Source organism: Callorhinchus milii, unplaced genomic scaffold (genome assembly GCF_018977255.1).
Source record: "Callorhinchus milii isolate IMCB2004 unplaced genomic scaffold, IMCB_Cmil_1.0 Scaffold8, whole genome shotgun sequence".
NCBI lineage: Eukaryota > Metazoa > Chordata > Chondrichthyes > Chimaeriformes > Callorhinchidae > Callorhinchus > Callorhinchus milii.
Genome location: NW_024704749.1, coordinates 4825024 through 4844944, shown reverse-complemented (window position 1 = coordinate 4844944; position 19921 = coordinate 4825024).

The following is a 19921-nucleotide window of genomic DNA, read 5'->3' as shown; positions in this document are numbered from 1 at the left end:
GAGTTTCACACCCATGATCAAAGGGTGGAGATTAAAGTTTTCAGGGTTTGACGAAGGGCCTGAGAAAGTTTACAAAAATTCACAAAGAATGTACAGCCGGTGTTTATAGCCCACACGAGTCTCTACCCATTCCTTCACTCCCTCCCACACCCTTCTATTCCCCTCCCCCTTATGTGAAGGTCTAACTTTTTCTTGAAAGCATCGACACTATCTGGATCGACCATCGCTTCAGGCAGCGAGTTCCACAATCTCACGACCCTCTGTGGAAATACTTCCTCCTAAGTTCTCTGTTCTGATCCCCTCATCACTCTTATATTTGTGTCCCCTGGTTACGGACTCCCCAAGTAGTGGAAAAAAAACTATTTATGTTAACCGTATCGAACCCCTTTATGTTTTAAAATACTTTGATTAAGTCCCGTTTCCCCCACCCCTCACACACTTACAAGTCTCAGATGCAAATCAGTGACTAAACCAAACACTTCTAAATAAATTCATCACTCATTTTATCATTTGGGATCGCTTTGCCTGATGTCAATTTGCATCCCTCAGAGCTTCAGTGAAAGATACTTCAAAAGGGTAGATTTTAATCCCAAATGGTTAATTGCCTTTTTTAAAAAACAGAACATAAGATAAGGTGCCAGTGAAATCCAGTCAGCTGCATACAACGGAACTCTAGCTTTGGATAATAGTACTAATCTTTGTGTTCGAGATAGCAGCTACAGTGTGGAACTGTCACAATGCGCTTTGCAGAAACAGTTATAATAATAATAATCCTTGCATTTTGATTTGGCGCCTTATCACGTCATAGAGACATCTCAAAGAGCTTCACTGTTATGGGACGACTGTTTGTAAGGAATAGATTGTAAAGTGGATTGACTGCGTATTTTGTGGGCGAAACGTGCCAGCCAATTGCTCACAGCAGTGTCCCACAAAACAGTCTCCGAGTGACAAATTATTATTATTATTTCTTTACTTTATTTTTGGAGGCATTATTATCCCCCAGAAAAGCACCTAACAGCCGGGTTCCTACTTTCTGCTGGAGAAATACAGGTGTGTGGAGTAAGGGAACTTGCCTAAGGTTTCGCCCTGCCTGGGAATCGAACTCCTCTAGCTTGTGAGGCGAGCGTGCTGACCAATATGCTACAGGACTCCGCGTTGTCAACTGTAGGGACTATGTATTTTGTAGGGAAATTTGGCTGTCGATTTGCGCACAGCAAGGTCCTAAGGTGACGCTCCAGTGTGGTGCTGGAATTGCGCTGACGTGAAGGGCGCTATATAAATGCAAGTTGTTGTTGTTGTTAGAGCACTGTGGTGTCCTCTGCAGTGCCATAGCAGGAGCAAGGAACCATACGGACATTTGGGTAACGCCAGCTTGTGGAAGAAAGGATATTATTATAGAGACAGCAGTAAAGCCCCTACGAAAATTACATGCTGGGATTGAGCGCTCAGATCCAAGAATAAAACATGAGGCAACAAAAAAAACACACACAATATAAATAGAAGTTCACTGAAGTGGGAAATGGCTTCTTTCAAGCAAAAGACAACAACAATAACAAACAACAATAAATTACATTTGCACAGCGCCTTTCACGTCAGGGAGGAAGTCCCAAGGCGCTGGACAAGTCAAGGTTTTGCACCCAAGGTTAGGGTTTGGGGGTAGGAGGGTGACCGAAGGCATGGTTGAAGAGGAGAGTTTTGAGGTGGGCCGTGAAGGATCCGAGGGACGTGGAGGCTTGACCCTACAACCTTCTGACTCAGAGGCGAGAGTGCTACCAGCTGAGCCAGGTTGACACCTGTCAGTGTCAGTCGACGGGCCCATAAGAAAAGTGAGCCCAAGTAAAATCGATCCACTTAAATCAGTATACCATCTGAAGTCCTGATAAGGAGGCAGATAATGCAATAATAGGTGCAATTTGCTGCCTAGTCTCACTTCGCTCTATGTAGTTAGTGATAATGGGTCAGCCGTTCTCTCACTGAGCATCTGGTACACAGTCCTTTGGGGCGATCGAGTCAGATCTTTGTTTCCAGACTGTTTTCCAACGCCAGGCTCAACAACGACAACAACTTGTGTTTATATCTTGCCCCTCATGCAGGGTAGAGTCCCCGCGTGTACCCTCTGCTCTCTCTGAGACTGCAGTTTCTTTTCCCCAGTTCTCTTTTTAGCCTTGGTTGGTCGCCCAACAGACTCTGTACCAGATGCCAGATAATAATAATAATAATAATAATAATAATAATAATAATCCTTGCATTTGATGGTGCGCCTTATCAGGTCGTTGAGACGTCTCAAAGCGCTTCACGGGACATACAGTTAAGTGGATTGACTGTGTATTTTTGTGGGGCGAAATGCGGCAGACATTTGTGCACAGCGGTGTCCCACAAACAGTCCTGGATTGAGTGACTCGTAGGAAACACCGTAGTTTTACACCCCAACCAGTAGCTGGCACTATGACCGCAGCATCCAGTTTGTGCATTTGTCACCTCTCCAACTCCCTAAAGTGATAAGATTGGCATTCCAGAATTGTAACCACATTTGTGAGTCAAGAGAGACTCTAATCTGTTTCTCACCGTGAAAAGTTTCACTCTGCTTTACCCGGTTCCTCCCTTCGTCTGTGATCTTACGAATGCTCGACCAACATCTTTTAACTATGAGGGTCCAAGCCACACAGAGTTGCCCTTTCTTCTAGACTGGTTCCCATTATAAAAGAAGGGGAGCTTCATTTGGTCTAATTTGACACAGCAACAACAACTTGCATTTATAAAGCGCCCTTCACACGGCGTAGGGTCCTGGAGCTCCTAACGCACAGCGCCTTATCACGTCGTCGAAACGTCTCACTGTACTTTCCTGGTGTTTAATAATAATTAACACTAATAATAATCTATTATGGTTAATACGAATAATAGCTATTTTACATATTATGTTTGTACACATTTGACATAACTTATTCTACCTCTGCGACCTATGTCCACTCCCTCCGCTCTGCAGTCACTGGTCTGTTCCACGTCCTCTGCCCTGGTCTGGAACTCCATCCAGGAGCCCCTCCGCCCCACCTCCTCCCTCGCCTCCTTCAAGGTCCGTTTCAAGACTTGCCTTTTTGACAGTACCTTCAATCATCTTCCCTCCTCCACATCGCCCCTCCCCCCCCACTTTGCACTCCCCCACCTCTCTGATCCCAGCCCACAGTTCGGGTGCAAACCCCTCATTGTCCAGCGCCTTGGGATGTCCTCCCGACCTGAAAGGCGCCATGTAAAAGCAATTTGTTCTTGTTGGGATCATGCCTTTCACAAGGGGAAGGATGTCCCAAGGCGTTTCAGAGGATTTAGCTGTGAAGTGGAGTGACTGTGCTGGTAGGCGAACGCAGCAGCCGATTTGCACACGGCAATGTCTCTGTAAACAGCTCATGAAGTGAACGACCAAGTTTATTTTAGCAGCAGGGGGAGGGTAAATTGTTGGCCAGGACACCAAGTGAAACTTCCTTCTCTTAGAGCAATGGGAAATACATTGTAATGCTTATATTGTTGAGGCTCTTTGCCATTGCAGTCGATGTGGATTTAATGCTGCAATGCCACAAAAGTCGCATTTGATTTTCTAGTTGTTTATGTGATGTGAATCTCTGGTGCCATGGCCCCCACCCCCATACCCCCCACCCACTCCTCCATCCTCAATAGATAAAAACAAGGGGAAGAAATTGCTTTCTTTTTCACTGAGGAATCTAACCGCAAGAAATAATAACACCATTCATACTGAACCAATTGCTGTGCTGTCTTCACAACAAATGCAAGTCTGTAACACGTGTATAAACATAATCTAAGATGCTGGGCATAGCAGGAACCAGGGCCAATTCTTTTCCATTTCATTTCACTTCACAGTAAGAGGTCAGTCTAAAAAAGGTGAGGGGTTGGGGGGAGGGGGGGGCGGAGTGGGTGGGGGTTGGCGATTATTTCGTTATCTGCTTCCTGTCTAACTAGGTTTGGGAATAAAATACCATACATGGCTGTAATGGATGAGGTATGCCTTTCAACCGTTGGGATAGACACCTGAGGGGCTGAATCTTTCCGACAAACACTGGGAACTGATATCAACGCTATTGTTTAGCTTTCTGCATATTCCAAAGGCCGCTGTGAATAGCACATTGCTTTCTCCTCTCCGTTCATAACTTTACACCCTTTGAGTTTCATTCCATTGGATTCCATTACTCTTTCTTTCTTTGCAACCGCATCCAATAGACATCAACCCTGGCCTCGTTCCAGAGCCTTAGTCTCATTTAGCGCCAGAGATTTCAATGTTATTGCCCTGGCTTTAAGGGGACAGACACCCTGGTGAGGAATAAGATTTTCCGGCTCGGGACGCACTCATTAAACGACCTTCGTCCTTCTACTCGCGCGGTCTAGGCTGACACTCCAAAGCAGTGCCAGGGGTACGCACAGCCTTGTCGACGTTGCCGTCTTTCAGATGAGTCGTTAAACTGAGGTCACATCTCCCGGTTAGGGTTGCGTATTAGCAAAGCCACATGAGTGAATTTAACTTGTAGTGAGCAGACTTGACCGATACCGTCATAATAATAATCCTTGCGTTTGATCTAGCGCCCTATTACTTTGTCGAAATGTCTAAGAGCGCACCATGGTATTTTTTTACACTGTAAAGTGTAGTGAACTGTGCAGTTGCCGGCAATTTGCTCACAGAAATGGCTCTCAGTCAGCCAGGAAGCGAGTGACTAATTTTATCGGATGGTTGGTCGGGAAAAACTACCCTTTCTGTTTTTTTCTAAAGCATTCAATGCATCACAAAAAAAGCAGCATTGTCTTTAAACATCTACAAATGGTTACAATGGAAAATTCTATTATCGTCCCACATCTAGAGCAATATAAATGTAACTGGTAAAATGATACCCTACATTTCAGCTATAATTGCTGAGGGACAATGGGACATCTGATCTCATCCTTCCAGAAAACCCACCCTACCGTCCTCAATGATGTAATAAGGCACTACATATAATAATAATATTCCTTGCATCTGATATAGCATCTTATCAATTGCTGAGACGTCGCAACGCATTTCACAGGCTATATTGTAAAGTGGATCGACTGTGTATTTTGAGGGCAAAATGCAGCAGCGAATTATAGTGTCCCACAAACAGTGACCCAATTATTATTGTTTATTTTTCAAAGGGATTATTATCTCCGGAAAGCGATCCACCAATCCACTAGCAACAGAGTTCCTACTTACTTCAAGGTAAAAAGAGAAGTAGGATACTTGGGTGAGGTTTCACCCTGCCCGGGAATCGAACCCAGGTCCTCTCGCTTGCGAGGCAAGTGTCCTAACCACTACACCATGGTACTCCACACTAGATCAAATGCAAGGATTATTCTTATATAATTATATAGATCTGAGTCAGCCACCCTCCTAATTGTCTCACCTTTTACTATGTTTACGGAGGCAGCAGGTATTTCCCTCCAAGCTTAAATATATATTGCCAACGGGAGTGAATATGATATCAAAGTAGTGTAGCCATGTGTAAATGAGTCTGAGAATGTGCATTGTTAAGCCTGAGCAGGTTGAATGGTTGGCAGCACAGATTTGTGCTGTGCTTGGCGAATAATTAATAACTTACTTTCCTCGCATTTTCAACGAACCCCTTTTGTTTGTTTCTGCGAAGACTAGCAGTGTATGGAGACTGCCACTGCGCCCGAAAGCCTCGAGAAGTGAAAGAGATTGAGATTAATAATAATAATAATAATAATCCTGGCATTTGATACAGCGCCTTATCGCGTCATTGAGACGTCTCAAAACGCTTCACAGAATATACTGTAAAGTGGATTGACTGTGTATGTTGTGGACGAAATGCGGCACCAATTGCATACAAAAGCAACAACAAATTGTTTTTGTATAGCACCTTTCACGTCGGGAGGACATCCCAAACTGCAATTTTGAGGAGCGCTGTAGTGTTCCACAAACAGTCGTGGGTTGAGTGACCAAATTGCAATTATTATTTTTTTTTGAAGGGATTATTACCCCCACAAAGCGATCTGCCAATCGAATAACAACCGGGTTCCTACTTATGCCAGGTAAACAGAAGCGTGCGTGTGGAGTAAGGAAACTCGCCTTAAGGTTTCGCCCTGCCCGGGAATTGAACCCAGGTCTTCTCGCTTACGAGGTGAGTGCTCTAACCAATACCCTAGAGGACTCCATGAAGGATACCCTTCATTAAAGAGAATGAAATGCAGCATAAAAAGATTATGGAATGGTTCGATGAAATTCACCTCATGCATTGATCAGGGCCTGTGAACCTAGGGCTAAGCAGGTCAGGCTACTTGGATTATAAATTCCAGGGGGCTAAAAATCGCTGTCATCTGTCCTCCGCAAAGGTTCTGGTGCTGAACTATATAAATCAAGGCACTGCTGACGGATATATCTAGTGGCATGTGCACTCTTGCAGACTGTGTCCCAGGATTTTGATTCAGTGGTTTTACCCAAGTGGCATACAGAAATATTGATTGAATTATTTAACTCTCCTTGTTCAAGCAAAGGTTCACCACAACTGGCCTTCATATCGAAATATTTTGCATTCCCTCGTAGGGGGGGAAAAAAATTAACATCTTCAGAAGACTGGGTACGTACACACACTGAAGGCCTCGTTGGGTGAAACATGTTAACAATTCGCTGATTTGAAATGGTCACCGACATATAATAACCTTTGCATTAAGTGCTCTGGGATGCTACCCTGTGTGAGGAGAGATCTATGGACACAAGTCGTTGTTGCTGCATTTGATACAGTGCCTTTCACGTCAGGAGGACATCTCAAAGCACCTTGCAGGGTTGGCTGTAAATTGTAGTGACTGTATATTTCGTAGGCGAACACGGCTGCCAATTCACCCAAACAGCCATGATGTGAATGAACGATTCTATTCAGAGGATTGTTGACCAGGACACGAGGAGGAACTCCCTTCGTTATATCCAGAGCATACAAGGACTGTAGAGGGATGACAGGCAAGAGCATTGAGTGTACTTTCAGGTTGTAGAGAATGTAAAGTGATTGATCTTGTGTGTCATGCAATAAATACCACAGATACGTAACTGGTGATTCATATTTATAACCCAATCGCAAGTTCATCATTTGCTGCTTATATGACTAGACCTTTTGTAGCTTATGGAACCCAGCCATTTTTTCTTCAACAGTTAGTGAAACTAATGCCCCCACTCTCTTTCTCTCTCTCTCTCTCTCTCGAGGAGTCCTGTAGCTCAGTGGTTAGAGCACTCGCCTCGCAAGCGAGAGACCTGGGTTTGATTCCCGGCAGGGCGAAACCTTGGGCAAGTTTCCTTACACCACACGACTAATAATAACCCCTAAAGAAAAAAAATAATAATTTGGTCACTCAATCCACGACTGTTTGTGGAACGCTGCTGCGCGTAATTGGCTGCCGCGTTTCACCCACAAAATATACAGTCAATTCACTTCACAGTATATTCGGTGAAGTGCTTTGAGGGGTCTTGAAAACGTGAAAAGCGCTATATCAAATGCAAGGATTATTATTATTATTATTTACCCTCTATTTAATATCTCGGCGAGGTTTTATTTCATCTGCTATTGCTAAACTGCCAGCACCTTTTGCCTGAGGTGTGAGACCATGTGTCTCAAATCCCCTCCATCAACCACGATAGAGTATTTCCTTTCTCTCTTTTACGGAGTTTTTAGCCCAGTGTCAGCACTGGGCTAATATTGCTAATGGTAAAATCCTCGCATAGTATCTGGAACGATGCAACCCTCTTCAAGTCCTTCACAGTGTCGAGTACAGTCACTGTGTAATTTGCAGGCAAATATCAGTCAGCAAAGCCCCACAAACAGCCGTGAAGTGAATAATAATCAAAATAATAATAATAATAATCCTTGCATTTAATATAGCGTCATATCAGGTCGTCGAGACGTCTCAAAGCGCTTCAGGGAATACACTGTAAAGTGAATTGACAGTGAATTTTGTGGGCAATACACGGCAGCCAATTGCGTTTCGAGGACTCAGGGTGGCCGGGTGTCGGAGTCCAATTAATCCCGCGTTCTCTACAATTGCACTGGAAACAGTTAATCCTGGGTAGATTGGATTGTAGCTTCTTCCCAGGTGTTGAATCTTGCTTTGCCCCGCACGTCCCTCTCTGAATCACTTTGTTTCATCCCCAGTTCAGGACGCAGAGTCTGTCTGATCCTCTCCCAACAGCGAACAGGTAACAGTGCAATAAAGTTGCGAAACAAAGGCATCTTTGAGACACACATCTACACACCCAGCATTAATGATACCCAACGACAGATTGTGTTTTGCACCTCACGTGTCAGTCACTTCCCCTCTCTGTCTCTCTGTCTCTCTCTCTCTCTCTCTGCCCTTTAATCTTCCCTGCCTAAGCGAGCTTGCATACCTCACACGTCACCTGAAGGTCGCGGATAGATATTGCTCTACCCGGGCTGAATGACTCCCACCTCAAAAGTAGGACACATAATAATCCTCCTTGCATTTGATAAAGCTCCTTATTACGTCGTTGAGACGTCTCAAAGCGCTTCACAGTGGATCGACTGTATATTTTGTGGGCGAAACGAGGGCAGCCGATTGCGCACAGCAGCGTCCCCACAAACAGCTCCGGAGCAAGTGACCAATTTTATCTGGGGGATTGTTGACCGGGACCCAGAGAGAAAGTGAGAGAAACTCATTAATTGAGTGACCAAATTATTATTGTTTTAAATTTTTTTTTAAAAGGCATTGTTACCCCCAGAAAGCGATCCACCGATCGACTAACAACCGGGTTCCTCCTCACTGCTGGGTAAACAGAGGCGTGTGGAGTGAGGAAACTTGCCTCAGGTTTCACCCCGCCCGGGAATCGAACCCGGATCCTCTCGCTTGCGAGCCGAGCGCTCTAACCAATGCAGATCTCTCTGCTTCAAAGTGATGAGCAGAAACTCATGCATAAAAGCAGCCGTCAGGCATTGCCTTGGGTTTTCAGTATTTCAGAGGCATCTTTTTTTTATGCTTAAATAATCCACTGAACTACCTGCTCCGACAAACTGGTTCCTGTGTCTGGCGAAGTGTGCAGATGAGCAAAAGAAATGTGAGCGAGCACATCACTCAGGTAGCTGTCATATCAAATGGCATCTTACAACTGGGACTGAAGACACTTTGCTATTTTTTTTGCATTACAAATTATTCATCAAAGACTTTCAGATTTCACCTTTAAAGGGGCAAGTCCTCTCACGCAAACTGTCTGACTAAATATCTCTCGTCTGTTCATCTGCAGAAACGGGATGCAGGGGATGGAGAGCATCTTCTCAAACCGCTCCTTAAAATGTCAGCCTGGCTCAGCTCTCGCTCTCGCCGCTGAGTCAGAAGGTTGTGGGTTCAAGCCTCCACGTCAGGACTTGGAATCAAGTCGTCTAAGATGGAACTCCAATGCAGGGCTGGGGGGGTGGGTGGTGTATTGTCAGAGGTGCTGTCTTTCAGATGAGACGTTAAACCGAGGCCCCATCTGTCTGATCAGGTGGATGTAAAAGATCCCATGGCGCTATTCGAAAAGAAAAGGGAGTTTCTCTCTCCCGGGGTCTGGCCTACAATCCCCCAAATAAAATTGGTCACTCACTCCATGGCTGTTTGTTGGACACTGCTGTGCATAAACTGGCTGCCGCTTCACCCACCAAATACAGTCATTGCACTTATCAGTGTATCCTGTGAAGTATTTTGAGACGTCTCGAAGACGTGATAAGGTGCTGTATCAGTACTGTGAATTCACTTTGGTGCATCTTCCCGAAGTGTATAAATGTAAGTTACGTTGTATGTTGTATTGTATTTATATAGTCCCCTTCCCACAGGATAGTGTCTCAGAACATTGGATGAATAAGGCAAAAGGTAGCTCCCAGGAGGAAAAGCTCTGAGGTTTGTAGAGTGCTGAATATAGGTCTCAGTGAGTGAGCGAGTGAGTTAACTCCTAATTTTGTTCACACAATGACACCATCCTGTGGAAATCTGACCAACAGTTCCTTCTGTTCGTGAGTCTATCTCCCTCGCTCTTTCGCTCTCTCGCTCTCTTGCTCGAGATGATGTCATGTGAAATTTAGATTAATAAATCAGATCATCCCAGCTATAAAACATGTCTGTACCACTCCTGCTTTGAAACTTCCTCTTCGCTGCAATATTAGATCAAACACATTCAGCTGGAACCTCCTTGCTATGAAAACCTATCACAGTTCTTTTAACTTTCACAATTGTGTTTAGATTTAATTATACCTGGTACACTGCAACCATTGAGGCACCTCATCGCTGTTTAATTTTTTTGGATTCAAAGGAGACGCTGAGAGGAAGGACCAAAGTTAACGAGTGTTTTAGCTCAGCGCTTAATGTGTTCTCAGCGAGTAATGCACATTATATTCTCCCAAACTCTTCCTGAAGATCAGGCCTGGTAGATATCAGTAACTTGTCAATTAAACTCTCTAATCTGTTCGGATGAGAGAGTCAGTTCTGGGGGCTACATTCACAGTCAACGCTGCAAAAGCATTAGAGTCTTAGCATCAGCCTATAACGATGTAGAGTTGTCTTGTCAACGAGACATTAAACCGAGGTCTTGTCTGCCTGTTCAGGTGGACATCAAAGATCCCACATGGTGCTATTCAAAAAGACAAGGAAGTTTCTCTCTTTCTCTCTCTCTCTCTCTTTCTCTCGGAGTCCCGGTCAGTCAACAATCCCCCAGTTAAAATTGGTCACTCGCTCCATGGCTGTTTGTGGCTGTGCGCAAACTGGCTGCCGAGTTTCGTCCACAAAATACACAATCACTTCACTCTACAGTGTATCCTGTGAAGCGCTTTGAGACGTCTCAATGACGTGATAAGGCGCTGTGTCAAACGCAAGGATTATTGTGATTATCATTATTATTCTTATCATTATATTTGTGGGCGAATGCTGCCGCGTTCGCCCACAAATATACAGTCAATTCACTTTACAGTGTGTTCTGTGAAGCGCTTTGGGACGTCCTCCCGACGTGAAAAGCGCTATATCAATTGCAAGGATTATTATTATTATTTTGATAAGGTTGAATTCACAGCGCAGGCTCACGCATGACAAAATGGCCGTTCGGGTGAAAGAAGGGACTGATGCCTGTGGGAACGGACACAGCGCATTCGGCGAGAGGAAGAAGAGAGAGAAATGCCGCACAAAAAAATAATTGTACGGCTAAAACGAGCCTTTGATCTGAAACAACAAAGATCGACATGTATGAGGTGGTTTCCCAAGAATTTGGGGCTTGGCACAAGCTCGGTGTATCATTTTTCAGTAAAAGTCTCTGTTACTGTCAAAGGCTCCCCACCCCCACCGCCTTCCCCACCTAATCTCAGTCCCAAAACAGTACATCTCGTCAATATCAGAGAGACTGCAGCGTGTGACTGATTTGTGTTCCTTAATAAGAATAATCCTTGCTTTTGATATAGCGCCTTCTCACCTCTTCGAGACGTCTCAAAGTGCTTCGCAGGATATACTGTAAATACACTGAACTGACTGTATATTTTGTCGCTGCAACCCATTTTCCCACAAGCAGTCATGGATTGAGTGATCAAATGATTATTTTTTTTCAAAGGGATTATTGCCCCTGGAAAAGCGATCTCCCATCGACTAACAACCGAGTTCATACTTACTGCTGGGTAAACAGAGGCTTGGGGAGTAAGGAATACTTGCCTAACCTTTCGCCCTGCCCAGGAATCAAACCCGGGTCCTCTCGCTTGCGAGGCGAGAGCTCTAACCACTGAGCTACGGGACTCCACCATATAGGAAATCAAGAGCCAGAATAGGCCTTAGTCTGAGCCTGTTCCACCAGTTCATTAGAACTTGGCAGATCTTTTAATCCCATTGGCCTGCCCTTTCTCCATACCCCTTAATACAGTACCTCCACTGCCCTAATATCTGTCAATCATTGAAAGATCTCAATTAATTCCACCTCCAGTCTTCTGTAACCAAAGCCTTCGCTCTCGCTCTGCTTTGCAGGTGTCCTCAGGCTCTCTTCTGCCTGCTTCTTGCAAATGAAACATTTTCTCCTCCTGCTCTCCCCCCCCCCACCCTCTCTCGTCTCTCCATGTTCACAAGCTCACAGGAGAGGTGGGAATCCAGGAAAAAAAGCCCTTTGGCCCATTTGATCTCATCTCTCTACAATGTCTCTAGCGTTTCTGCTTCTTTCTTCCTTTTCTTGACACAATCTATTTTATCCATTTTAACTGTGTCCTTTATCCCTTATTTTGAGTATCAAATGCAAGGATTATTATTATATCTTTTTTGTGTGCGGGACTGAGATACTTTTAAATCGAGACAAGTCTCTTTCAGCAGCAAATATGAAATAATATCCATAATTGTTTATAATTTATTAATAACATACACAGGAGTATTTTACAGCTCTGTAAACCATATTTTATCATATGATATACTTTGGAGTAATATAACCAGCAAAGCAAACCACACAATTCCATTAGATAACATATACAGGGGTGTCATAAAATACAAAGCCATGATATAAAGTGTATTATAATTCCATAAACCATTTATTTGTGGGAAAAAAAACACAATATCAACAACAAATTGCATTTAAGTAGCACCTTTCACGTCTGGAGGACACATTCCCCTCGAGAAGGGTTTGCGTGCCATTCTGGAAGACATTTGAGTTATTTTCATCCACAGAACACACATTCTCTCCACCTTACATTATATCGCTCTGAGATGTGACCCCATGTGAAGGGTGGATGGGCAGACTGTTGGTGGGACGCTGTTGTGTGCATTTGGCTGCTGCGTTTTGCCCACAAAATATAAAGTAATTTCACTTTACAGTATATTCTGTGAAGCGCTTTGAGATGTCTCGAAGACGTGATTTGGTGCTCTATCAAATGCAAGGACTAATATGATTATTATTCTTGTACCGTGGCACCTTTTCTGAGGAAACACGGCAGACATTTTGCGCACAGCAAAGTCCCACAAATGGTGATGAAGCGAATGAGCAATTTTTATCCGTCGGGGTGGGGGAGGGGGTGGGGAACTTTGGCCAGGAAATCGGGAGAAACTCTTAATTATTGACTCACTTTTCTCGGACTGCAGCTCAGGTGCTGAGTTTACGTAGACTGCCTCAACCGCGTCCCTCAAACAATCAGTAAAATTACAATCGAAGAAAACGAAAAGCAAAAGAATGGGGGGTGGGGTGGGGGGGGAGACAAATAAAAGGGAAAAGAGAGGGAGGTCAGGAGCTCAGATCAAGGGAGGGCGTGGGGTCAACAACACATGCACACAGAGAGGGTTAGAGCAAAGTGCTGTGGCAGCCATCTCTCCGTCTGCGACCTCCAATGTCGTACTCTCTCTTTTCTCTCGCTCGATGACCTTTGATAACCTCAGGTCAGGATAAAGCCCCTCTCTTTCTCTCTCTCTCTCTGTCTGTCTCTCAGAAATGTTTCTGATCAAGGTGAAACCTCTCTCTCTCTCTCTCTATCATAGGTCAAGATAAAGCCCTCCTCCTCCTCCTCCTCTCTCTCTCTCTTTCTTTCTGATCTCTGATGCTTTTAGGTCAGGATTAAGCCCCTCTCGCTCTCGCTCTCTCTCTCTCTTGCTCTCTCTGTGATGGGATGGATTTAAACCCCACCCCGTAAGATTTTGCAGAAACGGCTTCAAAGCAGAAGAGTCAGATATTTGAATTTTGAATTATTTGGTCTTTTTTTTAAAAAAAACACATTTAAAGGGCATTTCAAGAAACCGCCTTGCCGAGCTGTGCACGGCAAGGTTGGGTGAGGGTTGGGTGAGGGCAAAGGTGGGGAAGAGATGGGGTAAAATATCGCATAAAGATGGAACCAGATAATCTCAAGAATTCCACCTTTCGGTGCCATAAAAAATAACGCTTTCTGGGTGTGTTTCAAAGGATACAGTACAGCACAAGTAGGCTTCCCAAGCTCTCTGCTGACCTCTTTAATTTGGCTGTCTCGGTTTATGGGTGTCACCTGAACTCTTTGATGTTTTACTGCCCTTGTAAAATTCACTTCAGGTTCAGCCTGTGCGCTCCTCCCTGTGTAATGATTCCTACGTTTACAGTATTTGTGTTGCGATTTGTGAACATCGATGTCCCCTGGTTTCCCCCGTCACCTCCCGGGGCCACCGGACGCTTTGCAGGATTTTACTGTGAAGCGTAGTGACTGTGCATTTTGCAAGCAGACATGGCACGGAGTCAACTTTGCCGGAGCGACATCCTGTAAGCAGCCGTAGAGAGATTGACCAATTTTTTGGCCCAGGACCAAAGAAAGCCAGACCTTCTCTTTACACACAGAGCCAGGGGGTTCCTTAATGTCCACCTGAACAGGCAGACAGGGTCTCGGTTTCAAGCGCTTTCCCCCCAACACCGCACTGGAACCTTAGGTTAAACTGCGTGGCTGTTTGTGGGACGCTGCTGTGCGCAAACTGGTTGCTGCGTTTCGCCCACAAAAATACACAGTCACTCCACTTTACAGTGTACCCTGTGAAGCACTTTGAGTCGCCTCGAAGACGTGACCAGGCGCTGTATCAAATGCGAAGCTTGTTATTATTTATTATCTCAAGCTCGGTGGGAGTCAGGATTCTGTTCCTACTTGCGGCTCCTGTAATAACGACGGGCGCTATTAAGTTACCTGCTTTTGCAGAGCTTCTCTGCCTCGGGAGAAATTGGTGGGACATTTCTATCAGATATTTACACCAGTCAGGCACAAATCTGGGGAGTAGAAATACCTTAGCAAGAGTTGAGCTTGTGTGTTTCTCTCCCCCATGTCCCCGCCTCTCCCGATCGATTAGAGATCGGAATTTAACGCTTCAAACTGAACGCTATGTGTAAAGAATGAGGGTGGAATAATGCAGAGCTGTAGGAAGCATTAGACTGAGACAGTGCTAGATTTTGTATGGTTAGCCGTTAGCAATGTGCTTTATCACAGGGGCTGCGATGTGATGTTCACCTCCGTTTTCTCCTCAGCTCAGAGTTAAGTTAGGCTGTAACGTAGTGGTTAGAGCGCTCCTTTACAGCGAGAGGACCCGGGTTCGATTCCCGGGCAGGGCGAAACCTTAGCCAAGTTTCCTTACTCCACACGCCTCTGTTTACCTGTCAGTAGGAACCCAGTTGTCGATTGGCGGATCGCTCTCCTGGGATAATAATCCCTTAGAAAAAATTAGTCACTCATTCCGCGGCTGAATGTGGGACACTGCTGTGCGCAATTAGCTGCTGCGTTTCACCCGCAAAATATGACCGTATAGGATTATTATTCCCCAAGCAGACGGTTAAACACCATTGAAACATCTGTAAGCAAGTGTTGTGCTTGTCATAGGACTTCACACCGCATCTGTCTTGCACCGTTCAGCCTCTCTCTTTATATCTTCCTGTGTCTTACAGTAACTGTGCAGCCTTGTTTACTTTGCACTATAATTCATCACACTCATCTGATCTTTCCCACAGAAGCCTATTGTAAACTCGTTGCTTTCAACTAAATTGCGTTATCCAATATAAAATGTAACTGGGTTTTGAAAGGCGGAGGGGGGGGGAGAAAAAATCTCAAAACAGTGACTGATTTCTTTTTTTACTGACAGTCTAAATAGGACACATTACCAAACAGATCCAGTCACTGGTGAAAGGCATGGCTAATGTACATATAAGTAGGCCATTTAACTCAAACTCCGATGACAGAATTAAAAGGGGGGAAAATGGGCGCAAGCGAATCTACAAGCTCAAAAGATTTATTTTCACCACGTAATTGAGGACTCCAAAGCAAGGCTGAGAATATCCGGTCAAGGAATGGACTGGGGATTGTAACGGCTTTAGTGTTTTCCAACTGCATTTGCATCTATCCTGCTTTAGAATGGATTCACATTTAAAATGATGCTAAAATTAAACCATTGCTGCGTTTATTTAGAATAATAGTGATTTAAATTCACATGTGTACAGAGCCTTTCGCGTAGGGAGGATGACTACAAGGCGCCTAACGGTACTGACTTGACACCCGAGCTGGGGCTGGGATCTGAGGGGTGGGGAGGGGAAAGGTGACAGCCATTTTGTGCAGCCCAAAAGCCACGCGAGGCCCCGTATCTGGAGGGTTGTTGGCCGTGGCATGGGGAGGGAGTGCCTACCCCTTTTCCGAATGGTATCGCGGGATCTTGGACATCCACCCGAAGAGATAGATGGGAAGCTCCGTCCACACACAGGGTGGTGCCCCCGAGAATGCAACAGCCTCGACCATCAGCTCAAGGAGCCACATCGAGCAGTTTCTAAACGTTGGCACAAGTCTTAAGGCTGTTACGGTGCTGGCTGGCCCAGTCCTCCTGGGACATCCACACACACAAGCCCTTCCAGCAGAGGTCACTACACACCAACCATGGACAATGTCCTCTTTCCTTAGCCCAGGGACACTGAATGTCCCTCTCCCTTGAGTCCTTCAAGGCCCATCTCGAGACCTTCCTCTTTGACCGCACCATCGGTCACCCTCCCTCCTTCCCCACCCCTCCTCCCCCCCCCCTCCCACTCTCGCTTCCCCCCTTCCACCCCTCCTGATCCCAACCCCCAGCTCGGGTCCAAATCCCTGACTGTCCAGCGCCTTGGGACGTCCTCCAGATGTGAAAGGCGCAGTGTAAATGTAATTTGTTCCATCTACAGCTTTGCTATCCTATCCTATTAAATAGGTCACTCGCTTCATGGCTTACGGGATTTTGCTACAAGCGAAATAATTGCCTTGTTCGGCACCAAAATACACAAATCCTTTGAGACGTCTCGACGACCTAATAAGGCACTGTATCAAATGCAAGGATTATTATTATTATTATTATTATTATTATTGTTATTATCTTCTCTAGCTGTAATTGGCAAGCTTTTATAAGAATTAAAAGGACCATCCTTTCTGAAAGTTGCTGATTATCGCTGTTACTAACACTAACAAATGAAGCCGCCACACATCAATAATAGCTCCTACAAACTGCAATCAGCAAGGGAAACAAAAACAAAATTGCCTTTATAACTTCAATAAACTTTAACGGAGGTCATAAAACAGTGCTTTTAAGTGTACAGATTCAGATCCAATGCGAATGTGTATGTGGCCTACATATAAAAAGAGAAATCTAGATACAGTAGATTTTTTTTATGGTTTAATGAGCCGGGTTGTTCAATGTTTGCATTTTTTTTATTTACAAGGTAAGGCTGTAAATTGGTCACTGCAGTGCTGTAACATCAGAGACTGAGCAATACAAAGGTCTGCAGTTACTCTGTGGCAATCGTGATAAAAGTTACACATCGATCTGGTCTTCACGTGGGCACAATTGGGCAACTCATGTGTGCGAAAGGAGTTGAGCGCCATATCACAACGTGTAACTGCAGGAAAAAGCTTAACCACAAATATGTACACTCTCCCTCTCTCCCCCCACCACACCTCCCCCCCTCCCCACCCTCTCCGCCCGCACCCCCCAACTGAAGCTACTGTGCATGTGGCCCTACGGTATTGGATCAAAGTCAACAGCAAGACAAACTGATGGGTAGGGTGGTCCCAGCTGGACAAGCAGCGGAAAGCTTGTCAGACAGTGCCGTCAATGGCAAGCAATGCATTTTTTAGCTGGTTAGACTCCAGCAGTTACCCCCAACGCACACTCTGGGGTTTCCCCCGAGCCTTGGCTCTTGCCGACCAATCCTTTCCAGAATTAGGTAAGCAGGCTGCGTCCCTCCAGGGAGAGAGAGAGAGAGAGAGAGAGAGAGAGAGAGAGTGTGCGTTTCACTCCAACAATCTATCTCTGGGATTTTCACGTGTAGATGGGATGTGGAGTCCTGTAGCTCAGTGGTTAGAGCACTCGCTTTGCAAGTGAGAGACCTGAGATCAATTCCAGGCAGAGGGCGAAACCTTGGGCAAGTTTCCTTACTCCACACAGAGCCTAATAATAATCCCTCCAAAACCAAAAACAATAATAAATTGGTCATTTTCAATCTACGACTGTTTGTGGGACATTGCTGTGCGCAATTGGCTGCCGCATTCGCCCACAAATATACAGTCAATTCACTTTACAGTGTATTCTGTGAAGCGCTTTGGGACGTCCTCCCGACGTGAAAAGCGCTATATCAAATGCAAGGATTATTATTATTATTATTATGTATGGAATTCTCAGCTCGGTTTGCAGACTCTTAAGCAACGGTGATGGGTTTCCGCACGTGTCAGACACCCGGCTGATCACACAAAAAAAATGGTTTGGGGTTCAAACCCCCCCCTCAGGTAGAGATTTTGTGATCAGCCGAGGCTAACACTCCAATACAGCGCCGGGGAGGTGTTGCACCGTTGAAGGTGTGGGCTTCCTTCAGACGAGACGTGAAACCAAGACTCCATCAGTCCGTCCAGGTGCACGTGTTCAACAACGTCATATCAGATGACTATCAACATCTATAACTTTTGTGAACGAAAAATAATTTTTGTCTCTATTGTATTGGTACTTTATCTCCGTTACCACCAGTTTCACTCACAAAATATACAGTCAAATGTATATTGTGTCTCCTGATACAATATATTCGGATACAATTGTATCTACCGATATATTCGGATACAATTGCATCTACTGATACAATATATTCTGATACAATTGTATCTACTGATACAATATATTCTGATGCAATATATAATATATATTGTATCTACTGATCTACTGATACAATGTATAAGTAATCCTCAATAATCCAGTTACAGACACACGAGAGGGAGAGGAGGGTATACTTTGGCCTAATTATTGGATGAAACCGAGAGCGGCTTCAGAGAGGTTCATTTTGCCTTAAACAGAGGCGTGAGTCGTGTTAAACAAATTCAGAATCACTGGATTTATCGGAGGACTTTCCATTGACCACGTTATAAGTGTGCAGTTCCGTAATTCTGCTTCGGAACCCTGGCTTGCGTGTTCTATGTGCAGTGTTTTGGTATGTATGTGGGTATGTTTTTGCGTGTATTAGTTTGTGCACGTATGTATGTCTGCGTACGTTGGTGCATGATCTTGTTGTTCTTGTATGTGTGTGTGTTTGTATACGTGTGTGTGTGTGTCATTTTGTGCATGTGATTATCATATGTTCGTGTGTGTGTTTAGGTGTGTATACTCGCGTGTGTGAATGTCTGGGTTTGCTTGTGTGCGTGTGCGTGTGCATGCATGTGTTTGGGTGCGTGTCATTTTATGCATATGATAATATATTTGTGTGTGTGTGTTTGTCAGTGTGTATATTGGGTGTTTGTCAGTCTGTATACTCGTGTGTTTGTCAGTGTGTATACTCGTGTGTTTGTCAGTGTGTATACTTGTGTGTATGCATTTCCCTTCCATAAAGTGTTCAACTTTCAATCTACATTAACACGATACTTCTTTTTACAGGTATCAGTGTCTCTAAATCATTCAAAAAAAACACATTAAAAAAAATACACTTTAGCCACACAACCGACCCCAAAGCACAATCAAATCATCAGCGAAGAAAGTAAAACCCAACCACTTCGCCCCCTTTAATAATGTTCTACGCATAGAAGGCGGTGTGTGTGTGTGTGTGTCGGTGGGTGTGAGTGGAAGAACTTGAAAGCATTAGAGTTTGGGAAAAAGTTTTTATTTGGAGAAGGGGAGAGAGAGAAGGGGAGTGGGGTGGTGGTGTGTGGTGGGGTGGAGGGGGGGGGGGGGGGGATTCAAGTGGAATTTCCTTCCTAGGACAACAACCACAAAAATCTACGCACTACCATGCCTGGCTATAAAGTTTGCCAACTTTTTGCACGCTTTCTTAAGACGAGTGTGTGTGTGTGGGAGAGAGAGAGAGAGAGAGAGAAAGAGCAATGCTATTGACACACATACACACACACAAAAAAAAAGCTTTGCAAAATCTGTGTCAGGATTTGTGTGTGTGTGTGTGTGTGTGTGAGATGTAGTGTCTGTGTTGCAGTGGGTG